At 47.8% G+C, this 6,710-nt stretch overlaps 1 pseudogene; it reads left to right on the forward strand.

Moving 5' to 3' along the window:
* Positions 1 to 822: 822 nt before the first annotated feature.
* On the forward strand, positions 823 to 1,511 carry LOC118988786 (synaptonemal complex protein 3-like; annotated as a pseudogene).
* Positions 1,512 to 6,710: the final 5,199 nt, after the last annotated feature.

Genomic DNA, 6,710 nt, shown 5'->3' on the forward strand with positions numbered 1-6,710 from the left:
GAAGAGAGCTACATCCACACCCCCACCCACAGCTGCCTGTGCACGGCGGGGATGGAAACTGGCTCCTAATCCAACAGATCTCAGTGCAGATTGGAAAGTGCCTGTCAGAGGAGGGAGAGTTGTGTCACTGCTGGTGCGTGGAAGGCAGCCAGGCTGTAAACGAGACTACAGGCTTCCAGTCCTCTTCGCTTTCCACTCCGGTGGAAGGCAGTGCCGCTTCCCGATGCTGGCTGCAAAGAACCTGGGCACTCTCTGCCCTGGATGGATTGAGTTTCATCAGGGGAGGGTCGTGAAAGCAAGCTGTAGGATGGCCAGACAGCAGGGGGCATGGTGACTTGTGAAGAATTCACAGTCCCAGGCAGTCTCTATCTTCAGGATGGTGCATTTGGACCCTTGACGTCCTACTCAACACAACCAGGGTGTGAGCGTGATTTCTGGCATGTGCATTTATAAATTAGTTTCCACGTGAGTCATTCCAACCACCCTCACCTGCCCATGACCTGTAGAGAGCCTGAGATTTGAACCTTGGGAGTCCTTTCTGCTCAATCCTTTGACCAGGGGACCCGTAAGGGTCTCCGTGTGATGTGTATATCTAAAGTGGGGCACACCGGAAATGGAAGCACTCAGTTAGCTGAGAAGTAGAATAGAAGAGGGTGCAAAGAGCACAGGGTTGGGGGTCAGTTCCACTGACACCCCCCTAGTTCAGTGAGCTTGGGCTAATCATGTCATTTTATTTTTTTTGCTTTTAAAATTCATTTAACAATGATTGAGATGAGCATAGCAGATACCTCAGTCAGGAAACATCTAAACAATAGAAAACATATGGGGAATTCCGGGAAGACATCAGTGGAGGATCAGGTTGTAAGAGCCTACGACTTTGAGAAAGAAGACAAAAAAGATCTGAGTAGTTAAAGGAGGATATTGATGCAAAGACTCTAGTAACTGATAAGCTTGGGAAGAAGGGACTTCTGCAGGAAGAGTTGAAGATATGGGGAGTGAAGTACAGAATATGCTGGAGAAATTTGGAGCTGACATTAACAACACTCTTCTAGCAGAGGGGAAAAGACGAGCCAGGTATACCAAGGCTTCTTTCAAAACCAGTAACCAGAAAATTGAACATATTTGGAAAACCCAACCAGATCAAAGGCAGAAGCTTAACCAAGAATATCCTCAGAGCAGTTTCTGACTTTGTTTCAGGAGTGGGAGGGAGATGTGCAAAAAGCTGAGGAACGAGAAGAAAAACTAGCTATTTTGTTTCGATAGCAGCAAAAGGTGTTTCAACAATCAAGAGAGTTCTTCAGAGTCAGACCAAAGACAATTAAATAGTTGTATGGGCAGTTCACAAAGAGTATGGGGGACTTGGTGAAGGATCCTCTACTTACCGGTGCTCAAAATGAGCTTAAAAAAGAGATGGCCATGCTGCAAAAAGAATTATGGTGGGCACTAGGCAGCCAGAGATGGCACGTGTGCCAAAGTCTCTTCAATGTGTTATTACTCTGATGACTCTTTGAAGGTAGAACTTGAATCTAAGTAATATGATACAATTATAACATCAGCTAAGAGGCATGTCTTTAGAGTGGTTTTAAATATTCTAGTTTAAAATATTGCATCATACTAATCATTAGCTTAAGTGCGAGACTTCTCTTTCTGTTAACTTGCAAATAAAATCTAAACAGTTACGAGAAGCAGCAATTCCTAAATTGTAGGTGCCAAACTGTCTGCTTTTTAATAGTAACAGTGAATTTTTCTAACACTTGGCAATTAACTGAACAATAAACATAAGTTAATTTAAAAAAACCGACGATTAACATTTAAATATGTGTAATGAACTATTTTATGTGCTTGACTAATATTAATTCGTTTAACTTCTCCAATATTCTATGGTGTAGGTATAATTTTGAAACTCATTTTGTTGATGAGGAAAGTCAAGGACAGCAGTGTTAGGTCGAGTCCCAAGGTCACACAGCTGATCCGTGGTGGCGTAACTCTGAGCTCTCTGGGATCTCAGAGCCACTGGCTGTGAAATGACCATAACGCGTGTCATGCGGCCCATGCCAGGATTGAGTCCCCCAGAGCTTCACTTGTGCCTCTGCAATTACTGGAATGGAATCTCCTCAAAATGCAGCCGATGAGGGCTTGGCTCTTTTCTCTGCTGGTTGATTACGAGCAGCAGTGAGAAGCAGAGCTCCTGATGGGCAGGAGGCACTTGAGAGAGTTGGAGTGAATGGATGAATTCACCCCATCCCTCTGCGTTGTGATGGGAGGGACCCGGCTTGTCCCCAAACAGGGCTTCCTGAAGGCACAGACGGTGTCTTACTTATCTCTGGATCTCTCTTCCTGGAGTAGCCAGGTGCCCGTTCTCGGTGAATGAAGCCACGTGACTGCCCTTTGCCTGAGGTCGGAAGCCGCCTGTTAGTCACGAAGGCATGCGTACACCTACACGCCACAATCCCGTGGACATTGACACCTTTGAGCTATGCAGTAATCTTTTGTGGTAAGAAAAGATAAAGAGGGAGAGATGGGATTCTTTCAATGACCGGGTAACAAATTGCTCCAAAGTGTTTGGCTTAAAACAAGGAGTTATTATTTCTCCCAGTAGGTGGGCAATATTCTGCTCCATGTGGTATAGCTGAGGTTAGTCATGTAGCTGCCCTCACCTGGCACCTCGCTGGGGCTGGACCATCCGAGGCAGCTTCTCATCCCTGGGCCCTTTCTTTTCGTGTGATTTGTCATCATTCATGTAGTGATGCTCATCGAGCCTGAGCGTTGCTACAGACCAGCAGTTGGCTTCCAAGAAGCAGGAGATGGAGCTCTCCATACTCTTAAGGCCAGGTTCAGGGGTCCTAGGACATTATTTCTATTACATGTGGTCGTGCAAACAAGTCACGGGCCAAACCAGATTCAAAGGGAAGGAAAATAGACTCTGCCTTTTGCTGTGAGGAGCAGGATGCATGTACGGAGATGGGAGGAACTGTTGGTGGACGTGTTGGAGACTCTGCCACAGGTGAGGACCAGGAGAGGTGGCAGGAGCTCTGAGTTATCCTCATGCAGATAAGAAGCTGTTAAGGGGTAGGCTGTGGTTAGCCTGCCAGGAAGGAACCAACTGGTTTTTCCTCTGAAGTGATAGCCTAGGGTATGAGGACTTTCTTCCCTGACCTGGGACATCCAAGGTGACCAGGCTCTTGGAAAATACCGAGGTTTTCTTCTCTTCCAGGTGATGGAATAGGTATAAAGAGAAGAGATGCGAGCATGGCATGCAGGTCAGTGTCAGGACGAGGGCTACTTTGTCAAGTGGTTAAGAATGTTGGGTTCAAATGTTGGTTTTGCCACCCCAAAACTAGATGAGTCATATAATCTTGCTTGACCTCTGCCTCTTCCAGTAGCATTTATTTAATGCTACTAGTAATGCCTACCTTACAGGACAGAATTGGTTGTGGTGAATAGCAGGGGTTCAGGAGCCAGACTGCCTGAGTTCAAATCCTGGTTCTTCCTTTTACCACCTATTATTACCTAGGGACAAACACTTAATTGCCCTATGCCTCAGATTCCTCTTCTGTACATAGGGGATAATAATTAATAATCATCCTTCCTGTTTAGAGTTGTTGTGAGGGTCCAATGAGTTTAAACATGTAGAAGCATCCAGAACGATGTCTGGGACATGATTTATAATCAATGGATATTCCCTATAATTACTAAAGTGTGTCCTGGAAAATGTCAATGAGATGTGTGCACACGCCCAGCAGATGCCTGGCCCATAGAAAGTGAAAGCTATTGTTAGTGGGAAGGTAAGCCCTTTAGTTCATTTTCTTGCCTTGCCACGCTCATACGTGGGGAAGTTTGGAGCAGGCCACCCCAGTTTCTCTCTTTAATTATTCGCCTGCAAGCAAGGAGTGTCTCACCCGTTTGTTAGAGTTTGCCAGTCACTGTGCTGCTGGTTACTGGTGGGCAGGGAGACTGCCCCTCTCAAACAGAAACAGGCTTTGCCTCCCTCCTCTCCCAGCACGCACTCGCTCCTGCTTCCCTATGGGAAGTCCACCGCAGAGGAGTCCTGCCACCGGCGGAGGCACGCCTCTCTCTCCTTCTCTGTCCTAGCCTCGCCTCTCCCTAGGGATAAATTCCAGATACACCTGGGATTCAGTCCCTCCTTCTACCATTACTGGTCTGTCATTACTGTATCTCAGGGTCTTCATCTGCATACTGGGAATAATAGCACCTACCTTGTAGCTTTATTGGAAGAACTAAATGACGTGATACATGTGAGATAGTGCCTGGCACATAGCAAGTGGTCAACAGAAGTTAGTGGATTATAGTTGTCGTTATTGTTATGTACCTTCCAAAGCCCGGCTAAGATGCTACTTCCTCCAGGAAGTCTTCCTGAGCTTCTCTAGATGAAAGTTAGCATTTTCTTCCCCTGGGCTTCCTTCTCACCCTTTCTCTAGTTTTTCTGATACCATATTTTTTTCTACTTGAATTAGAATAATTGAGAAACAAGTCTTCTCCTTCATGGTAAACTCAGAAATGAGCTTTTGTGCTGGAATCAGCCTTTGGGCTCTGCTGGTCTGCCCCAGGTCTGGGCACAGAGCAGGTACTTACGCGGTATTCAGGGGAAGTATCCATACAATCATTTGCAACTATTATATATATATGTGAAATACATATATCTCACGTACCGTGTGCTACACTGAATTCTAGGAGGTAAAATGAACCCATTTCTTCCTTATCTTCCCAGGTAACAGCCCCTCCTTTGGCCCACCCAGCCCCTTAGGCTACCCCTTCACATTCTGTTACCTCTTTCAGTTGGACATCACTTGTAGCCAACTCTTGGGGGTGGGGCGGGGACAGACTGTACCTCTTCCTGGGGTGGGAAGAGGAGCTCCTGCGTCTCAGAGTCCTGCAGCCCTGGGCCCCCCAGCTCTCTGACCGCACTTTCCTCCTGTGTACGAGGCATCTCATGCCCCATTGCTCTCAGTGTCTTTGGGACGAATCGGGATCCTATGTGTCAATGTGCCTGGCAGATGGGAGGCCCTTCCCAAATATAATTACTGTTTTCTGTCTATGCCTGGGAACAGCTCTGCGGCTCTGAAATGTACCGCAAATACCACAGGTATCCTAACGGGAGGTGCCCTGCCGGAAATTTAACTTGGGCTTTTGTTCCCATTGTTAGTGAGGAAGTCACTGCTGCCATCAGGGGACAGGCACGAAGGCCAGCCTTCCTGAGAAGGGCAGGTGTGGAGCAAGAAGCCCTCATGTGTTTGCGGGAAGGGTATAAAAATGTTACTCTTCGTGGTCGCTTCAAAGAGAGAAGGTGCTCCATGCGGTGGTCAGCGGGCAGGGAGAAGAGGCCTCAGGAGGTAGGAAGGGAGAATCAGTTCTCAAGTAGCGTCCCTGCTGTGTCCTGCACTCTGGGCAGCAGCTGAGTATGAGGAAGTGAACTGGGAAAATGATCCTCTAAGGACTCTACCCTGGGGCCTGGCTGTGGGTCAGGGACTCGGCTTGGCATTTGTATGCATCCGAGCAATGGCATAGGCACAGTTTGAAAAAAACTGTCTTGAATTGATTGGGGTGACATTGGTCAGTAAACTTACCTAGGTTTCAGGTGTGTAGCTCTATAACGTATCTTCATATACGGTACTGTGTGTTCAGCTCCCCAGGTGAAGCCTGATTTTGTCACTCTTCACCCCCTCTTTTCCCTTTTCCCTCCTCCCACCCCCTTTCCCTCTGTTAATCACCACGCTGTTGTGTTTATGAGGTTTTTCTTTTTTGCTTAATCCCTTCACCGTTTCACCCAATGCCCCTCCCCTCTGACAGCTGTCAGTCTTGTCTCTGAACGCACGGGCTGCACTGTGGCCCTACTGTGGTCGTCAGAATTCATGGCAGAAACCAGCCTTGCCGGCTGCAGACTCAGCAGACCCCAGTTCCTCATGCCTGGTGCGTCCGAGGACTCATTTTGTTTTCAGTCGGCCTGTCCCCAGGGCTTTGGGACAATTTGCTGGGAAGCGAGGAAACCTCCAGGGAGATGCTGGGCTTTCTGCTTTTCCTGTAGATGTGGGCTCAGGAGATTCATTGGAAAAAATAAGTGGAATGTGACCAAAGCTCAACTCAGAGCTCTGTTCTCTGAGTGGAGGGGGCAGCTCATACCAATTGTATTAATTACCCTGGAGGGCGCTGGTGTTAATTAACTTTTGTTTTTAGGATNCTTAATCCCTTCACCATTTCACCCAATGCCCCTCCCCTCTGACAGCTGTCAGTCTTGTCTCTGAACGCACGGGCTGCGCTGTGGCCCTACTGTGGTCGTCAGAATTCATGGCAGAAACCAGCCTTGCCTGCTGCAGACTCAGCAGACCCCAGTTCCTCGTGCCTGGTGCGTCCGAGGACTCACTTTGTTTTCAGTCGGCCTGTCCCCAGGGCTTTGGGACAATTTGCTGGGAAGCGAGGAAACCTCTAGGGAGATGCTGGGCTTTCTGCTTTTCCTGTAGATGTGGGCTCAGGAGATTCATTGGAAAAAATAAGTGGAATGTGACCAAAGCTCAACTCAGAGCTCTGTTCTCTGAGTGGAGGGGGCAGCTCATACCAATTGTATTAATTACCCTGGAGGGCGCTGGTGTTAATTAACTTTTGTTTTTAGGATTACGGGGGGAACAGTCCTTGCGAGAGCAGGGGATAGCCGACCTGCGGGGTGTGGAGGTGGTGAGGAAGAAGGTATGTGTGGG

This window comes from Sturnira hondurensis, unplaced genomic scaffold (assembly GCF_014824575.4).
Source record: "Sturnira hondurensis isolate 20B ecotype Veracruz unplaced genomic scaffold, ASM1482457v3 Scaffold0006413, whole genome shotgun sequence".
NCBI classification, from domain to species: Eukaryota; Metazoa; Chordata; class Mammalia; order Chiroptera; family Phyllostomidae; genus Sturnira; species Sturnira hondurensis.